The sequence below is a fragment of the Callorhinchus milii genome, unplaced genomic scaffold (genome assembly GCF_018977255.1).
Source record: "Callorhinchus milii isolate IMCB2004 unplaced genomic scaffold, IMCB_Cmil_1.0 Scaffold15, whole genome shotgun sequence".
Lineage (NCBI taxonomy): Eukaryota > Metazoa > Chordata > Chondrichthyes > Chimaeriformes > Callorhinchidae > Callorhinchus > Callorhinchus milii.
Genome location: NW_024704756.1, coordinates 15,767,814 through 15,791,684, shown reverse-complemented (window position 1 = coordinate 15,791,684; position 23,871 = coordinate 15,767,814). Strand labels below are relative to the sequence as shown.

Here is a 23,871-nt window from a genome sequence, read left to right as displayed (position 1 = left end):
CGCCAAATGATACTTCGACAACGGACTTTTTCGGAGAAACTTTTTATTAAAACCAAGTTGGAAACACGTGCTCTTCTAAAGTCATCCCGAAGTGGCTTCTTGCTTGCAAAGCAGCCACAATTAATAGCTTGTTCGATTTGACCTGAACTAATGTGCGCTGCGGTCAGGATATTTGCAAGAGGACCAACGATCGAATTCTCACATGTAAACCCGTGCACTGTACACTACTTCATTAAATTCTGATGTATACTGTAACGTGAATTGACTATATTTTGTGGGTGAAACGGGACAGCCAATCGCACACAGCAGTGTCCCACAAACAGTCGTGGATTGAGCGTTTTTTTTTTGAAGGGGTTATTACCCCCAGAAAGGGTTCTGCCAGTCGATTAACAACTGGATTTGATGTTGCCCTATTGTGGATCATCCAGTGCTATAATCCCAAGGCACTTTGCAGAAAGGCTGCTTTTATCTTTATAGAGGTAGTAAAAACTATATGGTAGCATTTAAACTGAACATGTACAGGAGGCACGTGGAATATTTAAATGAGGCTGAAGCATTTCAAATGTTTAATATTTAATAACTATGAGCTACAGTCTAGTTAGGAGATGCAAGGGGGGGGGATACTTGAATTCCCCCCCCCCACCAAGTCTTCTGTGTCTCTTAATCCATATCAATTTTTTCCTACTTTTATTTAATCTACCCTGGCGTATAACATTTTTGATACAAAAGACTATTTTCTTTTGGATTTACAAATCCGAGCTTTCTGTAGCTCCAGGGCAATAACTCACACTCCATACTCTCAGGGCATGTTTGTTAATCATGTGTTTCTGTTCTGGCAAAATCACGTAAGGACTAGTTGAATAAAATCCAGTGCATCAGTCGGGGATGATTGGTGCCAAGGAATTTTATTTCTATAAGACTACAATTTGTGTTCAAATCTCTCTGCGATCTTGGCCTACTTCTACAACCTTATACTGTTCTGCCAGTACTTGGGTCCTACTGTTCTTCACTCTTTTCGTCTCAATGGAACGATGAGTGCCCTCACTCACTCGAACTCTCCCAAATCCCCATTGCCTTGTGCCCTCTCTCCCAACCTTCACAACCATCTTAAAGCATAACAATTTGTCTCCCCAGTTAAATTGCTCCTCCTCCTTCCTTGGATTTTCTCTCCATCTTTGTGAAGTGCTTCGAGGTGTCCAAATTAAGTGAAAGAACCAATGGTATTTACGGTGCAAGGTGTTCCGAATCATAATAATCTTTGCATTTGATACAGGGCTTGATCACTTCATCAAGATGTCTGAAACCGCCTCCCAGGATATACTGTAAAGTGGTTTGACTGTTTTTTTGTGGCTGAAGGCCGCAGCCAATTTGCGCTCAGCAATGTACCACAAACAGCCATGGAGTGAGTGATCAATTTTATTTGGGAGATTGTTGGCCGGGAAACCAGGAGAGAGAAACTCCCCTTTTCAAACAGTACCGTGGGATCTTTAACATGAGTTTAACGTCTCATCCAAAGGAAATGCCATTGAAAAGGACCAAAGTTGAGTTACGCCTTATTTGCCTCCTTGGATTTTTCTTACCATGATTAATACGACAACGCAAGGGAGGGAGGGAGGGGAGAGAAAGAGCAATTACAGGTATATTACTAGCAGCTTGTACACCTAATTCAGAGGAGAGCAGCTGTCGTTTTTATTGTCACCTTACCATGTGTGATTTATTTTTCCGATTGAGTTCTCCTATTAAAAGAAAAAATGTTTGCTCAAAAGTCTGGGTTGGCCATAAAGTGACAAACTGTCGATCTGTGGGGTTTTTTTTTTTTTTTGTTTGCAGAACAGAACCATGCTGAGTCTGAAAATCCTGCCTCGCAGGCTGACAGGTGCTGTTTAGTGGGGTAGTGGTTTGGTTTGGTGCCCGGCGTGCATTGACTTGGCTCAGCTCTTAAGATCGTATATCCCAAAGGTTTTTTATTTTATAAAAAGTTATAAATTGCTCTTCTGTTTTCTCGTTCCAGGACTGCATCTCCCATTAAGCATCACGCTCTGTAAAACTGCGCAGCCGTTTGCAGTCGTGAAAGAGGCCATTTGACCTTTTTCTGTGTGTTGGTACCAGTCCCCCACCCCACCACCCACCGGCGCTCTCTATTGATATAGCGCTGCTCTTTCCCCCATCTCGTCTCCTCCCTACCGTGACTCGGAATCACACGGTCTAAGATGATGCTCCAATGCAGCGCTGTGCGCGTGTACGTGCGTGTGCGTGTGTGTGTGTGTGCGCGCGGAAGTGGGGAGGGGTTGGGGGGTGGGTGGGTGGGGGGGTCGCACTGTCGGACGTGCTGTCTTTCTGATGAGACGTTAAGCCGAGGTCCCGTCTGCCTGTTTGGGTGGACGTTAAAGATCCCGCAGGGCTATCGGAAAAGAGAAGGGAATGGAGGTGAGTGAAAGGGGGGAGGTGGGGGTGGGGGGATAAGACTGTTGTTGCTTTTGCTGTGTTAGGGAAATCTAGAGAGAGACCCCCCCGCACCCCACCCCCCACCCCTGGGTGCCGCTGAGTCAGCAAAAGGTCTTGTCCTGTGTGAGTGAAGGCAGGTGCATGGGCTGAGTTGGGTTGGGTTGGGGATTGGGTGCGCGTGTCCGTGCACCTTGGCTGTCGGGAGCGCGCAAATGGGGAGGAGGAGGAGGAGGCGGGGGCGCGCACGTAGGTGGGTGCACGTCGGGCGGGGACGAGCATTGCCAGACAGGAGGTGCAGAGTGAGAGAGAGAGAGAGAGAGTCTGGGATTCAGCAGCAACAACGCTGTGAACAATGGCAGAAGCTCACATATAGCAACGAGAGAGAGAGAGAGAGAGACAACGACCACATTTATCCTCCTTTTTCCCTTTCCCTCTCTCCATCAACACCCCCCCCCCCTCCCCCTCCCCCACCTTTTGCAATAGGGCAGAGAGAAAGAGAGAGAGAGAGAGAAGAGGGGGGAAAAAAAGAAGAGGAAAAAAATAACCAACCCAGAGAGAGAGAGAGAGAGAGAGAAAGGAATTACAGATGTCTTTTTTTTTGCAGTCTGAGGTTACAGTCATCACAGGGAAAATAATTGAAGTGTTTGTATTTTTTTCCAAAAAAATGTCTATCTAATATATATATATATTTATATATAGAGAGAGAGAGAGAGGAGGGAGGGAGGGAAGGGGTGGAAGGGGGGAAAAAAAACTGCTTTGGGATTTATTATTGTGCTGTTGTGTGGAGGGGAAGAGGAGAGGTGAAGGGAGAGAGAGAAAAATAGGAACAAACGAAGAGAAAGGGGGAAAAAGCAAAGCCTTTTTTTTTGTTGTGGGGAAGGAGGAGAGGGGGGGAAAACCTCTTTGCATTTGTAGAGAGAGAGAAAAGAGAGAGGGAGGGAGGGAGAGGGAGAGAGAGGCGACACCTGCACTAAAGGGGGGGGGGGGGGGAACAGGCGTGGAAGGAAAAAAAAAGCTCTGGAGCTTGGACACTGCCAGAGGCCTTTTCCCCCCCAGCTTCCTGGCATCTCTTCCTACTCCCTCTTCCCTTCCTCTCTCCTTCCCCCTCCTCTCTCTCTCTCTCCATCCCCCCCTCCCCATCCCCTCTCCATCCCCCTCCCTCCCTCTCCCCCCCCCCCCTATCCACAAGTCTGACTGATGTTAAATGCTGCATTGGGATCTACAGGTATGGGAACCTCTTTGCTATTTGATACACCCGCAGTTGTTATGTTATGTTATGTTATTGACTATTTTATTTTAACAATGTTGCGAGGGTTTCTTTCCTCTCCCTTCCCCTCTGATACTGTTTGTTGTTGGATGGTCACTCGCATTGAGTGCCTGTGGCTCCTCTCTCTCTCGTCTCTCTTCCTCTCTTCTCCATCTCCTTTCTCTCTCTCTCTCTCTCTGCTTTTTTCACACACACACACACACACACCCCTCCCCTCCCTCTTCCCCCTCTTGGTTTGGAAGCAAAACGTATCTTAATGGTCATGATGTTATTTGGAATGCCCTGTGTGTGTGGGTGTGGGTGGGGGTGTATGTGTGGGTGTGTGGGTGGGGGGTGTATGTGTGTGTGGGTGTGTGTGGGTGGGGTGTGTGTGTGTGTGGGGGGGGTGTGTGTGTGTGTGGGTGTGTGTGGGGGGGGTGTGTGTGTGTGGGGGGGTGTGTGTGTGTGTGGGGGTGTGTGTGTGTGTGTGGGGGGGGGTGGGGGTCCAGGTCAGTGGATGCCAGTGATATGTATGTCTGTGTGTGTTGTCAGTGATGGGGATGTGATTTTCAGACTGGATGGAAGGTTGGCACAACGTTAAAACTGCAGTCTGTTTTGTGTGCAATGTGTGTGTTTGCTGCGTGTCCAAGTGCGTGTGCAATGTGTGTGCAATGTGTGTGTGTGTGTGTGTGTCGTGTGTTATGTGTGTATCTGCAGTGCAATGATTCCCGTTTGTAATCTATTCATTTGCAAACCGCAGTGTTGGGTTCCATTGACTTTATTTTGCAATATAAATGGCCTACAACAGATCTGAATTGGTGTGAGTGTGAGTGTGTGTGTGTGTGTGTGAGAGAGAGAGAGAGAGAAAAGAGAGGGAATGAGATTTTCTTTACCCATATCGGTAAATGGGAGTTTTAACGTGTGATGTAGCAATAGACTGCAGAAAGGTCTTGAGTCTATCGATCGTTATGTTCAATGCATTTGGAGGTGGGGGTTATATATATATATATATATATATATATATATTTTGCTGCTGTACCAAAACCTTTTCAAAGAGAGAGAGAGAGAAAAATGGTGACGATGGTTGTAATTGATTTTTTTTTATTTTCATATATATATATATACATATAGCAAACGCGACGCCTGTTTCTGTGTGGATTTGTTTCATTTCTGGTGTGATGGGAGGGAGGGAGTGGGGGAGAGAGTCCTGGAGTGACGATTGAGCTGCACACAAGGTGCACACACACTCACACACACACACACTCACACATGGAAGTGTTTTTTTTGTGTAATATATTTGTGGTTGAGCAGTCGGTCATCAACGGACAAGGAAAGCACACAACACATTGCACATCTGCAACGTTCAGACAAAGCACATCATGTACTCTGGTAGAGAGAAATAGTGGATTCAGTGCATGTCTGTCTCACATTGCAACCGAGGTGGGTGGGTGGTGGGTGGGTGGGTGGGTGGGAGGTGTGGTTTCACTACATCACTTAGAAGCTCAGCACTGTTGTACATATATATATATTTTTTTAAAAAAAATGATTTTCTCTCCTGATTTTCTGTTTTTTTTAAAAAAAACTATTCTTAGAACTGACTCCCTGAGCAGCGAAAAGGTGAATGGATGTCTATTAGTTTGCTTTGGGAGCCATGCTATGTAAACCCAGTCCATCTCTTTCTATTTTTTGTATATTACAAAGCAATATTTTACGCTTTGCACCTAAAATAGGCTGCAGTGCACCCTTATGGATCCCCCTCACCTCCCCCGTCCCCCCTCCCGGTCATGTCTGAATACAAGTGTGGAAACCCCATAATAGTTTATCCCATTTGCAAGTCCATATTCATTAAGCTTTCCACCCCTAACCTATCCCACCCTTTTCTCAGACTTGCCCCTTTGGAAAGATCGCAAGTTGTCTCAGTGTCTTGACTTTTTTTCCCCAAATGGTATGAGGTAGACTGGTAACTAGTCATCTTGCTGACTCCAGATTGTGACTGTACTATCCAGCCAGCGTCTCCCGACTTGTAGGAGTTTGGCTTGCGAGGTTGGAGAACCTGTCTACAGCTTGGGTTAAGCATCAACAGTGCCTTGGATTACTGCGGAGCTTGCACGGCTGCATTTGCCAGGCTAGTCTCCTCAAAGGCCAACTCAAATTCCATTCTACCAAAGATATTATATACGGTATATGTAACATGTACGATATAAATCTGACGCTCATTTTGAAAACCACAAATGAGTTGAGTGCTGAACCTCAACCTGAGCTGCCCAGATGTTCTTGAACCTTTTAGAAGATACAGAACAGGTTTCAGGATGTTAATCATGTATTGGATTTTGCAGCTGAATCGTTTAATTTAAGATAATAATAATAATAGCAATTTGGTGTTGCTTTTCCCCTGTGTGAATTGAATGCTTTCTGCTGCACATTGATACAAGGCAAGATTGCTGGTGAGATGTACAATATTTTCATGGAGACTTTTGGTTCTGAATTTTTGAAAAAATAAGTCTGAACGCAATCTCAATGTTTCAAAGTGCACCACAGTAATTACTGTTAGTGGTGTTGACTGTATTTGTAGACAATTTGCGTTACACCAATATCCTACGCACAGGTAAATGATCAATTTAACTGCAGGATTTGTTGACCTGCCGTGTATTGCAGACTTTTAACAGTGCAGTAGTATATGGGACATATGTCATGACTTATAATCAGGAACTGCTGCCACCACTAAGCCTCATCTGGGGCTCCCAGTGTCTCCACAGATTTCCGTGCCACACATAATCTTTTCTGGTGTTTGATCCCAATCAGGATCTATAGTTGATGCACTGCCAACCGGGTTCCTACTCACTGCTCGAAAACTTTCTCCCCACCCGGGAATCGAACCGGAATCGGATGGATAGATCCAGAGTAGCATTTATTCTTTGTGCCGTTGTTGGAATGGGTGTGAAGTTTAATGATCGATAGTACGGTACTCCATGTGTGAAATATGCACTGCAATAAAGATCTTCATGCCCAAATCATTAAAGGAGTCAGCGCACCTTTGTGTGGAGTGAGTGTGACCTGGAAGAGTTAGTTTGAGCTTCCTTCCTTGCTCTGCTTTGTAGTCTTGCCTCATCCCCGTTTATTCTTGGCACAGCAGCGAGAAGACTCGCATATGTGCTCAGTGTGTGCTCAGTCTCTCATGCTGTTCTCTGTGATCAAGCAGACAGGTAGGTACTGGAGTCCACTCATGGCCAAGCACTTAGCAGGAGTTCTGCACTTTGTTGAGCCCTGTAGCCATCTCGCAGAGGACCTGGGCTCGATCCCCAAGTGATGCACTTTGCGGCAGTAATAATCCCTCCCCCTCGAAAAAAATTGTTCACTCAAACCACCACGGTTTGTGGGACACCGCTGTGCGGAATTGGCTGCCATGTTTCTCCCACAAAATACACAGTGTAACACGTTACAATATACCCTGTGAAATGCTTCGAGATGTCTCAATGATGTGATAAGGCATCATATCAAATGAAAGGATTGTTATTATTACTTTCCAAGGAAATATTTTTAAACATAAATTCCATCCGGCATCCTTCATGGTTTAACTGTTCTTGTGGGGTTTTATTCCTTGTCGTTTCTCTTCAACGTTGGTTGTCGGAGCCAAAGTTTTCCAAATCCTCACCCGTACTCGTTGGCTTTCCCAGTGTTGGCTTCCTTGCACTCTCTGCTTGAAGACTTCACAGCTCTCTGTACAGTCAGTGATCCACGGCCAGGCCACCCAATCCGACTCCCCAACCAATGGGTCCTCTTGCTTCCAACGCTGTGTGAATTAAATTGGCACCCCATAGTTCTGGGCGGGCACATTCATCTCCTCTCTCGTCTGCCACACTGACTCTTCTCCCCCGATCCTGCTGATGGATGGCACAGCTTAAAATCCTGACGTGGAAACGAAAGCCAAACAGAAAATGTGAACTCATGGGCTTCATCTGCAGATGTTACTGTTACGATCTGTCTCTTGCACTGATCTGGGCTCCGTCTGGAAATGTGTTCCACTGTGAAGTCCTGTAGACTAGTATTGATTAGAGATCTCGCTCTATCGTGAGGGAGGGGATTGGTTAACTCCTCCGGACATGTTTTGTTGAACCCAGTGTATGTTGGAGAATGGTCGAAGGTGGAGAAAGGATAGAAGTTCTTAAGATTTGCTTGATGTCCCTTGGGGCTGAGCAGAGACGGAGGGGTACTTCCAGGGTGGGTGGGTGGGTGGGTGGGGAGACGAGAGAGAGCGAACGCGAGAGAGAGAGAAAGTCCACGATGGGATAGTTGTGCATATACAAGTTGCAGTTTCCTCTGCAAAATGCGGAATCCACATCACTCTTCAGATACTGCAATCAGTCCACTCAGCTCCACAAAGGTCTTTGAGACGTCCTCCCCACGTGAAAGGCGCTGCACGAATGTAAATTGTCATCGCGGTTGCAGCAATCACTTTACCTCGGGGGACTTGATGCTGATGAGAAATCATAAAACCAATCCTCGAGAGCACGAGCCAGTCCTAAGCACATAGCCTCACCCCGCGGTTTTATGATGGTCGCACAATAACGGTTCGTTCCTGCGATCACTGGTAGGACCGCACAAAACGCTGCCCTTTATTATATCCTTGGGCAGCGAGTAGATGAATGTGTGTGGTCTTCGTAGGGCCAAACGGTCTTCTCTTGTTAATTGCTCTTGCTTCTGTCTTATAAGTTACACTTGACCAATGTCTTTGTTTGGACTCACTCACTAACTGAAAAAGCCATTGTGTAATGTCCACTGCTGTTCCTGTTCCTGGCGGAGTGCCAAGTGGGATGATTGTTGCACATATAAAGAGGGATATTGTACATAATGTTGTAGATTTTTAACGTACAGGTGTGCGATAAGTGATGTGAAACTTATACCTTTTTTTTTGCCCGACAGTTTCTGACTTGCATCGGGATTCCTCGTTTCACTGAACAAGGGTCAGGATTTTTTTTTTTTTCTTTATCTCAACAACAACTTGCATTTTCATACGTTGTCCCTCGCCCGGGATAGCGTCCCAGAGCGCTTGACAGTGGCGTAATTTTGTATTTTTGTTAGGAAGAAACCAGAGTGAGACACTTTGTAGCCTTGAATTGAATTAATTCCCTTCGCAGTTGAGGTGAAGAATAACGTTTTGAACAACGTTGCAACGCGATTACAAAGCAAACGAACCCTTTGCAAACATCACACACGTCTGGGCCTAAAATGACAAGCGTTTGAAAAAAAAATTGGCTTGAGAAAGCTGGTTGTCAAATATAGACGTGAATAAAAAGATTTGCTGTACGCGAGTGGCTGCCGCGTTTCGCCCACAAAATACACAGTCACTACACTTCACATTATATTCTGCGAAGCGCTCTGAGACGTCTCGAAGACGTGATAAAGCGCTGTATCAAATGCCCGGGTTATTATTTATTATTTTATTATTATTTGTCCTACCTCACAGTGACAATAAACTGCTCTCTTTCCCATTATACATTACCTACCGTCGGTGAAATTGTAAATGATTTGACAATTTTTTTCTGTTTCACTAGCGCTGCAAAATGATTTTTTTTTTTTAAAAATCCACCAGATGTGTTGTCGCAAATCAACACCTTGTAAAATGCACCAGCAAGTGTTGGAAAATATTTATTTCTACATTAGCTCGAGCGCTTGTGGAGAGAGCTGACCGTCTCCCCACCATCTCTGTGAAACCTGGATACCCTCGCTGGGTATCTGGTACACTCTTCCTCTATCCCTCGTCCTTGCCCCTTCTTTCCCCATCTTCAGATCGGGCCTGAAGACCTTCCTCTTGGACCGTGCCTACGGTCACCTCCCCTTCCACCAACTCAGTGTCGTGCTCTGCCACTGTCAAGCACGTGGTTCCTATTTACTGCTGGTAAACTGAGGCGTGTGTGTGTGTGTGTGGAGTAAGGAAACTCGCCTAAGGTTTCGCCTTGCCCAAGAATCGAACCCGGGTCCTCTCGCTTGCGAGGCGAGTGCTCTAACCAATACGCCACAAGGCTCCACTTACGGGATGCTATACAGTTACATATAAACCCAGTCTAACATAGGATATCCTATCGAGCTATCACCCAGTGTAACATAGGATGTTGCATAGATTCAGTGTGGAATGTTATGTCACTCAGTGGGAGGCAGCATATTGCGTGGAATCTGTACGTTAGTGCAACATAGAGCACGTAAACCCGTCTGATACAGAGACTGTTATATAACATTTATAAATTCCGTGTGATCCAGAATATAGAATCCGGTGATTTTGAATCAAGTATGGTGTATAGGTGCCTGTGTAGTGTGGGAAAACTACACTAAAACCAGGACCATTCAATGTACAAGGCACTTCATTTGTCCCCGCCGTGACTGTCAGACCTGCAGCCAACATTTTGCCATTGTCTTGGTTGAAAGACAGACTCCTGAGCTTCGCATTCGAAGGCCAAGCTTAAAATTGTGTTTTCTTTTTTACACAGTTCAAGTGCATACTGTATAAATGTTACACTGGTTCGATCAACGTAAGCTGTATTCCTGAAATTCCAAATACGGGGGGAGGGGGGAGAGAAACGGGGTGGGGAGGAGAGAGAGATAAAAAGGGGAAGAGAAAAGGGAGGGAGAGACGGAGAAAAAGAGAGAGAGAGAGACAGCAAACCTACAAATCTCAAATGCAGGTCCAGATTTTTTTTTGTTTTTCTTGTGTGTATCTAGAATAGGATTTGATCTACAAGATTTGTCTGCCTTCAGTCGTGTTAATAATTAATAATAATCTTTGCGTGAGGTGTTGGCGGTGGCGGATTGTGGTGCAAGAGGAGAGGAATGTCAGGAATAAAACAAATTACTATGACCCTCTGCCTCCCCCCACACCCCCTCTTTTTCTTTTTTGCTGGTGCCAAGCCTTAACTGTCCAGCCCCTTGGGACGTCTTTCCAACATTGAAGGCGCTGTATGAATCCAATTTTGTTGTTTATGCCCAATATTTTTTTCCTTGTTATTTTCGGTCAGGAAACTGAGGAAAGGAGACGGTTTGAGCAAACGGGAAGTTCCTCTGAACTATGCACCTATAAGGGAAGACGTTCATTTTTTTTTCTCCCTCCCTCCCTCCCTCCCTCCTCGTTGAACTAAGCGAGAAGTCACCGTTAGCGATATTCCGTATTGAGTTTTTTTAAATTTACCTTGTGATTTGGGCTACAGTCAGTCACGTGTCTCCGTGTGCTGATAGGTAGGTGATCTTTTTTAACCTCACTAATTTAAAAACTCAAAGCTACTGTTAATTAATTTTTTATACATAAGGAAGGAGTTTAGAGAGCTGAGCAGCAGTCTCCTTTCAAGCTCGAGTGCGGTGGTGGTGGGGGGGGGGGAGGGGGCGATCTCTGTTCTCCACAGACTTGGACAACTTTCCCGCCTTTCCCTGCGGAATATCAATTAATGTGTCTTTTTAATCTTCTCAGATCTTAAACTTGTCTATGTGCTGGAAACCTGTCTGTCGTTACGCTCGAGCAGATTAAAACCGGATAACAAAGGATCATCGTATCGTTGCTTTAGACGTCGTGTGCTTGCATCTCAATTTTCTCTCTCTCTCTCTCCCTCTCTCTCCCACTACAATATTTTTTTTGACCTACGTCGGCTTCCTCCCTCCTTCCTTGAAGTTCTTGGCTTCTCTCTCTCTCTCTCTCTGATCTGCTCACACCTTGCTCGCCCCACTCCGCTACCCGCTTGCCTTCGTTCAGCTGGTTCGGTTCTGCTGCACATCCCTCCTCCACTCCGCGGTCCGTGGTTTCAGTCACTACGCCCCAACCTCAACTGCCTCAACCCTTCCATCTTGCCCTCTCCGCCCCCCCCCCACCGCCTGTCTTCAAATCACGCCTGAAGACTTTCCTCTTCGGCCGTGCCCTCGGTCACCTCTTCTCTTTCCAGCTCAGCGTCAAACTGTACCCCTGTCAAGCGCCCCGAGGCTCACCGATCGATACTACCCCAATAAGCTGCCGTGCCATCGCTTCACTGCTTCAGTGGCATTTATGTTGCGTGTTCAAATTAAGAGGTGTGTTGCCAGAAAAAATTGAGGGTGTGAAACAATCCTCTGAGCAGCGATCAGATAAAGGTGTGAAGAGAGCCCTGTGAGTGGATACTGTGTTCCGCGATAGCAAATTAATGTTGATCAACGAGAAGTGTGTGAAAACGTGACTTTTCATTCTAGAAAATGGGCTGAGATCCAGGTTGGTGGGTGTTGGTGAGGGGGGGAGGAATGGAGAGGAAGGAGAGGCCATGACTCTGAAGCTTCCACTCTGGGTTTCGACCAATTTCTCTCCGTGCTCTTAATAATAAGTTTTGGATTAAAAAAAAATCAAATTACCAGTTTGGGTTTTTTTTTTAAGCGACTTTGTGAGGTTGCACAATTTGGGCTGAAATACACTCGAGCGCAGTAATAATAACCATAATCCTCGCATTTGATAAGAGCGATATTATCAAGTCTTCCGAGACGTCTCAAAGCGCTTCACAGAATATACTGCAAAGTGAATTGGCTGTATATTTTGTGGATGAAGCAGTGCTGTAGAGGAGCCTCCCCCGTATTGTCAGGAGTTGCCGTCTTTCGTGGCTCTTCGTGCAACCTTGGCGTACGCAGGTTGACGTCCTGCCCTCATTTTGAGTTGTATTGCGAGGATTGTACTACTATAATACGATTAGGTTAAGCAGGAGGCATTCCTCCAGGGAGAGAGAGACACACACACACACATTCCATTCCAACAATCTTATCTCTGGAATTCCCATGTGTAGGTGGGACCATGGAATTCTCAGTTTGGTTTGGAGACTATTAAGTACGGTGATGGGTTTCCGCATGTGTCAGACACACCAAAATAAAATAATACTATACATATATATTATAATCCTTATCGAGCCTTATTTAGAAATGTTTTTTGTGAACACTTTATATCCCGTTTGGTCCATTGCAGATGGATTCAGCTATAGGCTTTTCTGTAGCTTAGTTTTTTTTAACACAAATGTAACACTTCAAAGTGTAAGGCTGAGATGTAACTGTGCAGATGCTGTATGACATTTGCTGTCCTGCCTCACACACTCTGTAGGATCTTTGCTATTTTGTCTCCCTGACATGAGTTTCCTGCTGACATTTCCAGAGCTGCTAAATCAAATACGGTCGGTAAACTCTCTTCCGGTGGCTCAGAGGCAAGATGGTCAAAGAGACCAGAATGACGCGTCCCCATGCGTGTCTGCGTTCGTGGCTGGGACAGCAGATCGGGACACGGTTACTCCTGCTTCTGGGTTTGGGAGGGTTTTGCGGAGTTTGTGCTTCTTTCCAGGGGGTTAATAGTCCCTCAGAAACAAACAAAAAAATCATTTGTCCACTCAATCCACGACTGTTTGTGGGCAATTGGCTGCCGCGTTTCACCCACAAAACACACTGTCAGTCCATCTCAATGACGTAATGAGGCGCAATATCAAATGCAGGATAAGTATTGTTATCATATGCACCACTGTCCCCTTCCACCGGCATCCTCTGCTCGAGCAGTCAGGCTTGGGCATGAGTTGATGTGGGGGGTGGGTGTTGGGGGAAAGGGGCTCAAACTGGCAATCATCTAAGCTTATGAACCCCACCTTACTTTCTTGCAAGGATAGTCTCAACCAGGTTGAGATACTGTGTGTGTCTGTGCGCACCTGTTTGTGGGTGGATAGGTGGGTGTGTGGGCGGGTGGGTGGGTGGTTGTGTGTGGTATAGCCAGAGCTCAGGATTGCTTGTGCCTGTCAGACAGCGTTTTGATCTGACTCGGAAAAACACTGCAGCACTACAGTACCGCCTTGCTGGAGTAATATGAAAAAAAATCCTTCTGTGCTGCAATATTATAGGCGTCTATGCAGCATTTTAATCAATATTAAACCAGAGCTTTGGTGGCGTAATTGAGTGGTAGAACAGAGGTTCAACAAACGCTATTGAATTGCCGGCATAATTTCTAGAAGCTGTTACTGTTGTAATTAGGTATGCTTTAATACTTTGAAACAAATGGTTCTTTTCAATGGGTTAAGATCGGGAGGGAACATTTCACCAAGTCAAAACACTGTGCAAATTTTTTTTGATTTTTTTTTGTTGCATATCTTAGTTGCTGTTGTAACACTGTGGTTATGAGCTGAATACTAAACCAACGTCTGTTTGAAACAAAAAGGACAAAAGGGTCTTTTAAATGAGGCTACAGTGCAGTAAATGGGTTTGTCTCCTACCAGCAAACCCTATCTTGACAATACCGATCTAAATTGGTTTCATTGCGGCTAAATAACACGTCGAGAGCAAACTTTTGCCGTCTAAGTAAACTTCTTGTCTTCGCTGTTGCCTGTGACTGTTTGTTTTAATAATAATAACAATAATCCTTGCATTTACTTTAGTGCCTCATCGCATCGCTGAGACGTCTCAGAGCGCATCACAGAATAGACTGTAAAGTGGAGTGACTGTATTTTGTGGGTGAAAGGCAGCAGCTCGTTTGCGCACAGCAGTGTTCCCACAAACAGCCACAGAGTGAGTGACCAATGTTATTTGGAGGATTGTTGGCCGGGACACTGAGCGAGAGAAACGCCCTTCTCTTTTAGAATTACCCCGTGGGATCTTTAACATCCGCCTGAACAGGCAGACGGACCTCGGTTTAACGTCTCATCCGAAGGGCGGCACCTCCGACAGTGTAGCTCTCCCCCAGCGCTGTGTTGCCTTTCATTGTAAAAGAAACTGCTCCGATCACAAACGCTGTCAAGGGCAGTGACTGTTGTAGGCAAACGCTGATGAGGGGAATGGCTGCTTTATCTAGCGGATTGTGGCTGTGGTGTGGGAGAAATTTATTTTCCGGGGATAATAATCCCTTGAAAAAAAAAAAAATTTGGTCACTCAATCCACGACTGTTTGTGGGGGGCGCTGCTGTGCGCAATTGGCTGCCGCGTTTCGCCCACAAAATGTACATTCAATTTGCTTATCTTTACAGAGGCTGCTTAACAACGGGTACAGGTTACCAGGAATAGTAGTTTGAAGGCAAAGGCTCCTCAGTGCAGGTGGTTGGACACTTGGATCCTTGTGTGTTTCTCACGAGTAACGAACCACAGTTTCCCCGTGTTGTATCTTTTTACCTGACGTGTTTTGTTGGCGTGGAGTATAGTTATTAGCGCTGAATTGTTTTAATTGTTGGTGTCTGCCTCCTCGCACCTGAAGCGGAATCAGCGTCTCAGCGTGAGGTTGTCATCCCAAAAAACATGTGTGAACGGAAACGGGTGCGTTTTCTGCCCGACTTGCTGCAGCTACATGGACGAGCCCCTTCGCCCCCCCCGCCACCGCCTCCCCTCCCCCCTCCTTCCCCGACTGAGCCCCTCTGTTGCTATCTTTGCCTGGCGGGGGAGCGATGGCAGGCAATCTACAGCTGCATTCGGCTAAAAGGAAGGGGAAAAAAAATGGATCGGAACTACGACCGTGTTAATCTGCAGATAATTAATATTTAGCTTTTCATTGGGTGGGCTTTGGGAAAGAGGGGGGGGAACATGTTGTTTCGCCCACAAAATACACAGTCAATCTACTTTGCAGTATATCCTGTGAAGAACTTTGATAGGTCTCAATGACGTGATAAGGCGCTATATCAAATTCAAGGTTTATTATTATTATTATAAGGTTGTGAGTTCAGGCCCCACGTCATCTGCTCCGTTCGCCTACAAACACACAGTTGCAACACTTCACGGTAAAATCCCGTGAGGCGTCTCAGCAATGTGATGAGGCGCTACACTGAATGCAAATACTGTATTATTACTATCCCAAAAATAGCAGGCAATCAAAATCCGCACAAAAGAACACTGAGCATCGATGGCATCGTACAGTTTCAGAAGGATTAGAATTACTCTCTGTATTATGTCGGTATTGTTTCCTGTCTTAACCAAAAATCCTAAAACAGTAAGCGCTGTTGGCATCATCTGGCTTGAAGGGGTTTGTGGACCCAACAATGCGAGGGAGCTGTATTAACATACACCATTGATGCTCAAGCACCCTGGGGTTAAGACTGTCTGTACTGATAATTCAGCTTCCTCACAATGTACATTACGACCTCCTTAAAGCTAATGCTCCCTTTCCCCCCCGATCTGTACCTCAAGTCCTACAGAGAAACTATTTCCTCTGGTTGGGGGAATCCAGAACAAGGGGGACATCATCTTAAAATTAGAGCTAAGCCATTTAGGAGTGAAATCAGGAGGCAGCTTTTCACACAAAGGTTAGTGGAAATCTGAAACTCTCTTCCCTCCCCCAAAAGGCTGTAGGTGTTGGATCCTTTCACATTTTTAAGACTGAGATCTTAAGATTTTTGTTAGGCAAATCAGATGCCTACCCGGTTCCCTTTTGAACGATTTTATCGATTTAGCCTCAACAGCCACTTGTGGCGATGAATCCCGCAACCCAACAGCCCTCGGAGTGAAGGGTTACTGCCCATCTCTGCCCTGCTGTCTCCTCCTGCTTCTTTCTATGCTCTGTTTCACTGGGTGATCCGAGCCTCTACCCCACGCTATATCAATGCACCAATTCCGCAATATAGTTTCACCCCCTTTCCCCCCTTGCTTTGCCCTCTGAGAATCGTAAAGAACTCCATCCTATCCCCTCTCCTTATCTCCTCTGCGCCATTGTGAAATACCTCAATTTAGCTCGGCCTCTCTCGACACAACAATAAACCTTGCCTTTGGTTGGGAGACTTCTCGAGTCTCAAAGCGTTTCACAGGAATCTTACTGTAAAGTGTATGAATAGGCGGACGCTGCAGCGAGTTTGCACAGAGCAGCGAAGTGAATAATCAATTGGGAGAGAGAAACTCCATTCGGTTCGGATAGTGCCACGGGGTCTTTTAACATGTGCCTGAACAGGCAAACGCGTCCTCAGTTCAACATCTCATCCAAAGGACGACACCTCCCAACATTGCTGTCCTCTGCCACCCAAACCCTCCCCAGCATTGCACCGGAGCATCAGCCTGAACTGTGAGCTCAAAGTTCCCAACGTGGGGCTTGAACACGTCATCCTTATGACTTGAGACTTCTGGCTTTGCTGTGTGTAAAACTGAGCGCAGGAAATATTTTTTTCCCCCTCTCTACCCTCGCCTTTCCCTCTCAGAAGAGTAGGAACTCCATCCTATACCTTTGCTCCAGTGTGAAATGCCTCAATTTAGTCTAGGCATTTTACAGTCGCTGCACTTTACACAATATCCTTTGAGACGTCGCAAAAGATGCTATTTCAGATGTCGGGGTTTGTTGTTATTTGGAGTTGAGGTACAGTGAGTTCAGCCGTGAATGGCAGAGGGGCTGAATGGCCCTACTCCTGTTCCAATCTTGCTATTCAAGAGATTGAACCTCACCATTTACACACCGCGCGTTTCGTGTGTCGTGCGTCAGGCTCCGCCACTGTCGAGCACTCCAAGACGCTGCCCCGGGTGAAGGACGCTACATAAACGTACGTTGTCGTTGCGTCACACTGATCGGTGGCTGTGGCTGGTGCCATCCTCTGTCTGCTCGGCTGTCCGTCGACTCGGAGTGAGTTCAGACACTGGGAGAGAAATGGTCTGGTTTGAACAATGGAAAATAGACCTGAACATCACTCAGGCTTTGCAGGCAGAAACCAGGTTGGTGAGCGGATGTCAATGCAGATGGATTACCTCCCCAACCATCTAACAGTGTTTATTGATTTTTGCAGTCAGGAGCCTCAAAATAACGTTTTTTCACATTAATGATTCTGCAGCTTTAGCTTGTGGTTTTATTTCTGCCTTTGTTGTCTCATTCTTTCTTTCTGTGTGTGTGTGTGTGTGTGTGTGTCTCTCTCTCAGGCTTTCCCCCTGTCTGCCTATCTGTCACCTTTCTCTATCCGTCTCCCTCTTTCCTCCTGTATCTATGTCTATCTTTGTCTGTCTGTCTGTGTGTGTATGTGTCTCTCTCTTTCTCTGTCTGGCTGTGTTTACCTGTATCTGTCTATATATTTGTCTGCCCCTCTGTCTGTATCTGTCTGTCTCTATCTATCTGTCTCCCTCTCTGCTTGTATCTATCTGTCTCTGTGTCTGTCTGTCTCTGTGTCTGTCTCTGTCTCTCTCTGCATATATCTGTCTGTTTCTCTCTCCCTCTCTATCTATCTAAATTTCTCTCTCCTTTCTCACACACTCTCTGCCCAGCCTGTAAGCTTTCTCGCACAGGCTCCAGCCTTCTCCCCGGATTCGGTCAATGCTGTCACATTGGGCGGCTTGCCAGAGAGCTGTGACAGCCATGGGGGCTCTCTCTCTGGCAAGCCGGTGGTTGCTCGGTTGCTTTGGGAAAAGAGCGGACTCTTCTCCCCGCCCCCTCCCCGCACCAGTGCAAGAGTAAAGGAAAAACCCAGACAGACGATTCATTGGAGACCTGAGGTCTTCAGGTTGTGAGACAAACGGTGTGTTGCGGCTCCGAGCTTTCAGCGGATAAATATTCACCTTTGGTGCTCGGTTAACTGGAGACCAGTCAGCTGTCTGCTTGAATGGTTCGCCGTCGATGATGATTCCGGAAATAACACGAAGCTGAAACAGCATCTCCCGCTGTCTCTCGCTGAAGCCTCTGCAGTGTATTCACAGGGCTCTGCTTATTGCAGTATTGTTCTGAACAAATGCTGGGAGATTTCAGCCTCTCTCTCCCCCCCCCCACCTCTCCCCCACCCCCACACACTGCCTATTATATTTATTGTTTTTTTTTGCTGAATTCTAGTGAGGGCTGTTTCTCTCTCTCTCCTCCCCCACCTTAGCCCAGACTCATTCGAGGTTTTGAATGTGGGGGGGGGGGGGGGCGTGGAATTCATGGATTTGGTGGTGCAAAAGGTGCAGCTTATTTTTTGGATTTAAAAACAAACGTGCAAATGCCTCGCACTGGGAGATATCTGCCTGTCAGATTGATCCTCTTTCCCCAAGCCGTCACCGATGTGTGTTTGCATGTTTTAAAAAAATAAATATAAATATATATGTATATATAATATATAAAAAATATAGGGGGGAGGAGGGAATGGCGAGATCTCAAGATCCTCCTCTTCAACTATGCCTTTGGGTCACCCTCCTAACCCCCTCCTCTACCCCTCCTGATAACCAACCCTCAGCTCAAGTCCACATTGCTGACTGTCCAGCACCTTGGGACGTCCTCCCGACATGAAAGGTGCTCCGTAAATGTCATTTTTGGCTGCTGGAGAAAACCAGCTATGAAGCGTGCTGTGATTTTGGTTCGGGAGGAGATTTGCGGTGGTTGTCTATTTTTGGTTGATGGTGGTGAGGTTAATGAAAAGGAAGCCAGGGAGCTGGGGGGCTGTTTCCGAGCGAGTGCTGGATAAGTGCCTGCAGCTGCTCTGTGTGTGTGTGTGCGCCTATAGGAGGACAGAGAGAGAGAGAGAAAGAGCCGCATTATAAGGAAGCATGGCTCTCTCGGTGCTAAGTGGTGCAACAAGGCCACTCCTACCATCTGAGACGTTTTGCAAATGTGCGCACTGTGATAATGAATATACCTGCGTTGTGCAAAAGGCAGGCTATGTGGGATTTCCACCTTCCCTCCTTCCCTCCTTCACCCTTTCCCTCCCTCCCTCCCTCCCTCTCTGTCTCCTCAGAGAGGCTGAGGTATTCATTTATAATACTGATCCTTGCATTTGATATAGCGTCCCCCACCCCCCACACACCCTGTTAAAGATCTCACGGCACTGATCAAAACAGTATCTCTTCCTTCCAGTGTTCCTGGCCAGCAATCCTCCAGATACAATTTGGTCACTTCATCTGCTGGCTGTTTGTGGGGACATCGCTGGGCGCAAATTGGCCCCCGCTCTTGCTAACGTGACCTACAAGCGAGAGGCTCTTTGCAAACGCAGAGCACCACCATCAGAACAAATGTGCTTCAAAAAATATTCCAAACTTCCAACAAAAAACAGGGTCCTTGGGTTTGATCTCGCATTTGTAAACATCGCAACCTCTCAAAGCGCTTACAGGGAAGCATTGACGAGTGTAGTGACTGTGTGTTTTGTAGGCAGCGATTAGGCACGTAGCAATGTCCCCACAAATAGCCATAGAGATTTGTTGGACAGGCCGCAGGGAGAAACTCCCTCCTCTTTTCGAATAGTGCCAAGGGATCTGTAACATCCAGCTGAACAAGCACAGGTGGGACCTTGGTCTAACTTTTCATCTCTCGAACGAGATCTCCGACAACACTGCATTAGAGCGTCAGTCTGGACCGGGAGCTCAAAGTCCAGAGCTCAAGTGGTGGCTTGAACTCGCAACCTTCTGACCCGAGGTGAGAGTGCTGCCCAGTGACTATGCCAGACCAATGTGTCTTGAGATTTCAGCTGGCTCCGTATGTTCAAAGGAAAAGCTGTCGTTCAACCCCAGGGGTGCAGAGAGAATTTAGCGCTGAATCCTCCCCCCCCCCCCCCCCGCGTGCTTGCTGAAAATACTGCAGCAAAAAAGGATTTATTTGAGCAGGAAAACTCTTTGAAAGCTTACAGATTGCAGGTGTTGGAAAACAGAAAAGCTGTTTCTGGACTGGTCAGTATATATAGTTGTTAGGACACTGGTTGAATTCCAATTAATGTAGTGATCGGGAACAAGTGCTTCACAGCCAGGCACTGTGCAGCAGTATCACTGCAGCTGCACTGCAGATTTTTTTTTGCTCAGCCGGGTGTCTGACACACGCGGAAACCCATCACTGTGCTTAAAAATATCCGAACCAAACTGAGAATTCCATGTATCCCACCTCCACGTGGAAGTTTTCCTGTGTCTGGAATGGAATGCCCACTCTCTTCCCCCGGAGGGACGCACTTTATTATCTAATTCTGGAGAGTATTAGGCTCAGATTGGCAAGAGCTTTAGGGACCCCAGAGTGTGCCCCTAAGGGGGTAATTGCTGGAGTGTAACCAGCTAAGATTGCATAGCTTGCCATTCAAAGGCACTGTCTGGCGAGCTTCCCACTGCTTATCCAGCTCGGACCACCCGAACCCTTTAGGGCGTTGGCTTGCAGGGTTAACAGGAGCTGAGTGGGAAGGAAACCTACCTCCATCTACCCTTTCAAGTCCTATCGATAAGCTGATCTGCCATCAGCTGTGCCCTGGAGTACTGTGGACCTGCCTGCCAAGGAAATTTATTATGATAAATTATCATAATCCTGACATGGGGGGGGTTGAACCCACAGCCTTCTGACCTGGAAGCGAGAGTGCTTCTGACCTGAGCCAGGCTGACACACCTTGATTTCACCAAATTCACTTAATTCTGTGGTGATGAGGAGGGGGGCTCGAGCGAAAGTTGGCGTAGCTTTTTCTCAGAAGACTAAATGGTGTTGGGTGGAGTCCACGAGCGATACAATTGTACGTGGCCTTTGGAAGGATTAGACTCACAAAGCTGAAAGACCTTTTTCTACTCTCCACTTTGTATTCTTGTGCAGACTGAGCTGAGTCTCTGTTGGCCAAGAAGCACGTTTGAACTCTTGTTCTGTTCTGGGATGTGAAATGAGAGTGCAATGCAAATATTACACCCCTCCTTCCCCCCTCACTCTTTCCATTTCTTCTCCCACCCCTTTTCCTCTCTTTCCTCTTCCCCTGCCCTCCTTGCCCGGGTAATGTTTCAGATGTCAGGCCTCAATGGCTCAGTGAAGCTATGAAAAACTGCAAACATAGTTCCCGGCGATGGTGCCCAGTTCTCAGCCAAAAATTTCAGTGATACCAGAGCGTTGTGTGTGTGTGAGAGAGAGAGAGAGATTCAAGGCAGTGGCTTGGCTCTGCTTGCCAGAGAGATGTGAATGGGACAGATTGGCTTGACTAAGGACGAAAGCTCAATAGAGCTGGCAAGGCTTCATTAGCAACCACTGAGAACTAGTCTGAGAATGGAGAGGAGCCCAGGAATACCCTCATCCTGCGATAGCAGGGCAGCGCTCATTGGAGAGAGCTGTGGTTCTTACGTAGTGTTAGGTCAAGAGGTGTTCGAGGCAGAGCTGTAAATGAGATATTGTCTCGATCCTTTCCTCCAAATATTGAAGAATTTTTTTTGTATCTTAAATTTTTTTGCCATCTTTTGATTTATTTTGTGTTTTCCCTGGAGTTTGTACCATATTGATGGGACCATTAAGCTTGGAGTGATGATAGTATGGTTCGAGCACCCACTTTGCGGCTCTGACCTCACACAGTACCAGGCTCACACTCCGATGCAGTGCTGGGTGTGGTATGAGGTGCCGTCATTAGCATTAAACAGAGATCCATCTGCCTGTTTAGGGGGATGTTAAAGATGTTCAGAAAGAGAAAGGTTTGAAAACTTCTCCCTGTGCTTTGAAACGTCTCAAAAACGTAATAAGGCACTATATCAAATGCAAAGATTGGAACATGTTGGCACAGAAAGGAAGAAAGGACTTGAATATTCACGGCACCTTTAACGTTGAAAGGTCTCCAGTTACTTCACAGTAATTAACATACTGTGCGGGGATAGACGTAAGGACTGGGTTATTTTTCTTCTTGTAGGCAGACGAGCCAGCCATTTTGTGCGCAGCCATATCAATCCCTCTCGGAGTGAAAGCACATCCCACCCACCGAGTGAACAAACAAATTAATCTGGGGGATTTGTTGGCCCCGACTCGGGGGGTGGGGGGAGAGAGAGAGAGAGGAAAAGTTACCTTAATCTTCTGAATATCTGACGTCCACCTGACAGACAGAGACTTCGGTTTAACATCTTGACTGAATCCCGACCCAGCAGAGCCCCCCACCACCCGCCCCCTCCCGCCATCCAACAACGCAGCAGTACTGCACTGTGACGTCAGCCTCGACTGTGATCTGAGACCCTGATGTGAAGAAAGAATTATTAATATACTTCCGCCCACAAAACATACAGCCGATTCACTTTACAGTACATTCTGTGAAGCACTTTGGGACGTCTAGAAGTCGTGATAAGGCGCTGTATCAAATGCAAGGATTATTATTATTATTACTCGCATTCAGAATAGCTAGCCGCGTTTTGTGTGAGTAAAAGTTGTCTGTGGTGTTGTTTGCAGTGCCTCGCAGCAACATGCAGCAGCCTCTTCATTAGCCGGAGTAATTTGCAGGCTTTAGTTTATCTTCTATCAAACAGTATTTTGTACATGAATGATGAGACTGTGATGCTGCCTGTGAAGCTTATGCCTGTGACTTGGCTTTGGTGGTGATTACAGGGTTAATCTTTCATTGGTAGTGTGCGTGTAGGGAGAGGTGTTGGTCATGTGTGTGTCTGTGGAGAGGGCACATGTGCGTGTAGGGGGAGACATGGTTAGCAGTGACACGGTTATTCCCCTCCTTCCCATCACTGACACCTGTGACCCCCCCCCCCCCCACCGTTCACAGTGTCAGTGATTGGGGTGGGGGGAATGTTATTCTTGTGTTTTGGGGGTGCAATGTGCATTTCAACCCCAAACCCTTAGTGTGTGTGTGTGTGTTTCCCGTCTGCAAAGCCTGCTGTTAGCACAACACACACAATCTGATTTTTTCAAGGCAATCAAAGGAGCAGATCTAAACAGAAGCTCTCACCCCAACCGAGTCGTTCAGTAGATTTTCCGCCTCGCCCGAGCAAATTAACTTCACATTATGGTGAGCAACGTGGATAAGGTAAAAGCGTTTGTTGATTTGGCCTCAATTAGAATACACAGGCAGGCAAGTCGTGTGGCTGCAGAGCTCTCTGTGGTTAATGCACACGTTTAACTGCTTGCAGCCTAAAGGTGTCAATCAGCCTGGCTCAGTCGCTAGCACTCTCCCCTCCGAGTCTGATCGATGTGGGTTCAAACCCAATGATGCTGCAATGCAGTGCTCCACTACACTTCACAGTGAAGCGCTTTGAGACGTCTTCCCAACACTGATGAAAGGCGCTGCATCAAATACAATAATGATAATAAGCCTTGCATTTAATATAACAATAATAATAATAATCCTTGCATTTGATATAGCGCTTTTCACGTTGTTGAGACATCGCAAAGCATTTTGATTTCATAAATTATTATAAATTATAAATGCAAGGATTATTGTTTGATGATCAATCACACCTATGTGATTACTTGCCTGAGAGCATCTGGAGTTGGATTCAATTGTACTTGGAGGATGATTTAATTGAAAGGTAGCGGATTTCTTTATGAAAGGGAACCTGGCACGTAACCAAAAGCTTTTATACAACTACCTTGAATAAGCCCAG

At 46.4% G+C, this 23,871-nt stretch overlaps 1 protein-coding gene across 1 annotated transcript in view; it reads left to right on the top strand.

Annotated features, from left to right (window-relative positions):
* The first annotated feature begins 3,611 nt into the window (after nucleotides 1-3,611).
* nexmifb (neurite extension and migration factor b) overlaps nucleotides 3,612-23,871 on the top strand; it is a 42,071-nt gene continuing 21,811 nt past the window's right edge. The window contains exon 1 of the mRNA XM_042340830.1: nucleotides 3,612-3,670. The gene's annotated coding sequence lies outside the window, so the exon portion shown is untranslated. The remainder of the gene's footprint in view (nucleotides 3,671-23,871) is intronic.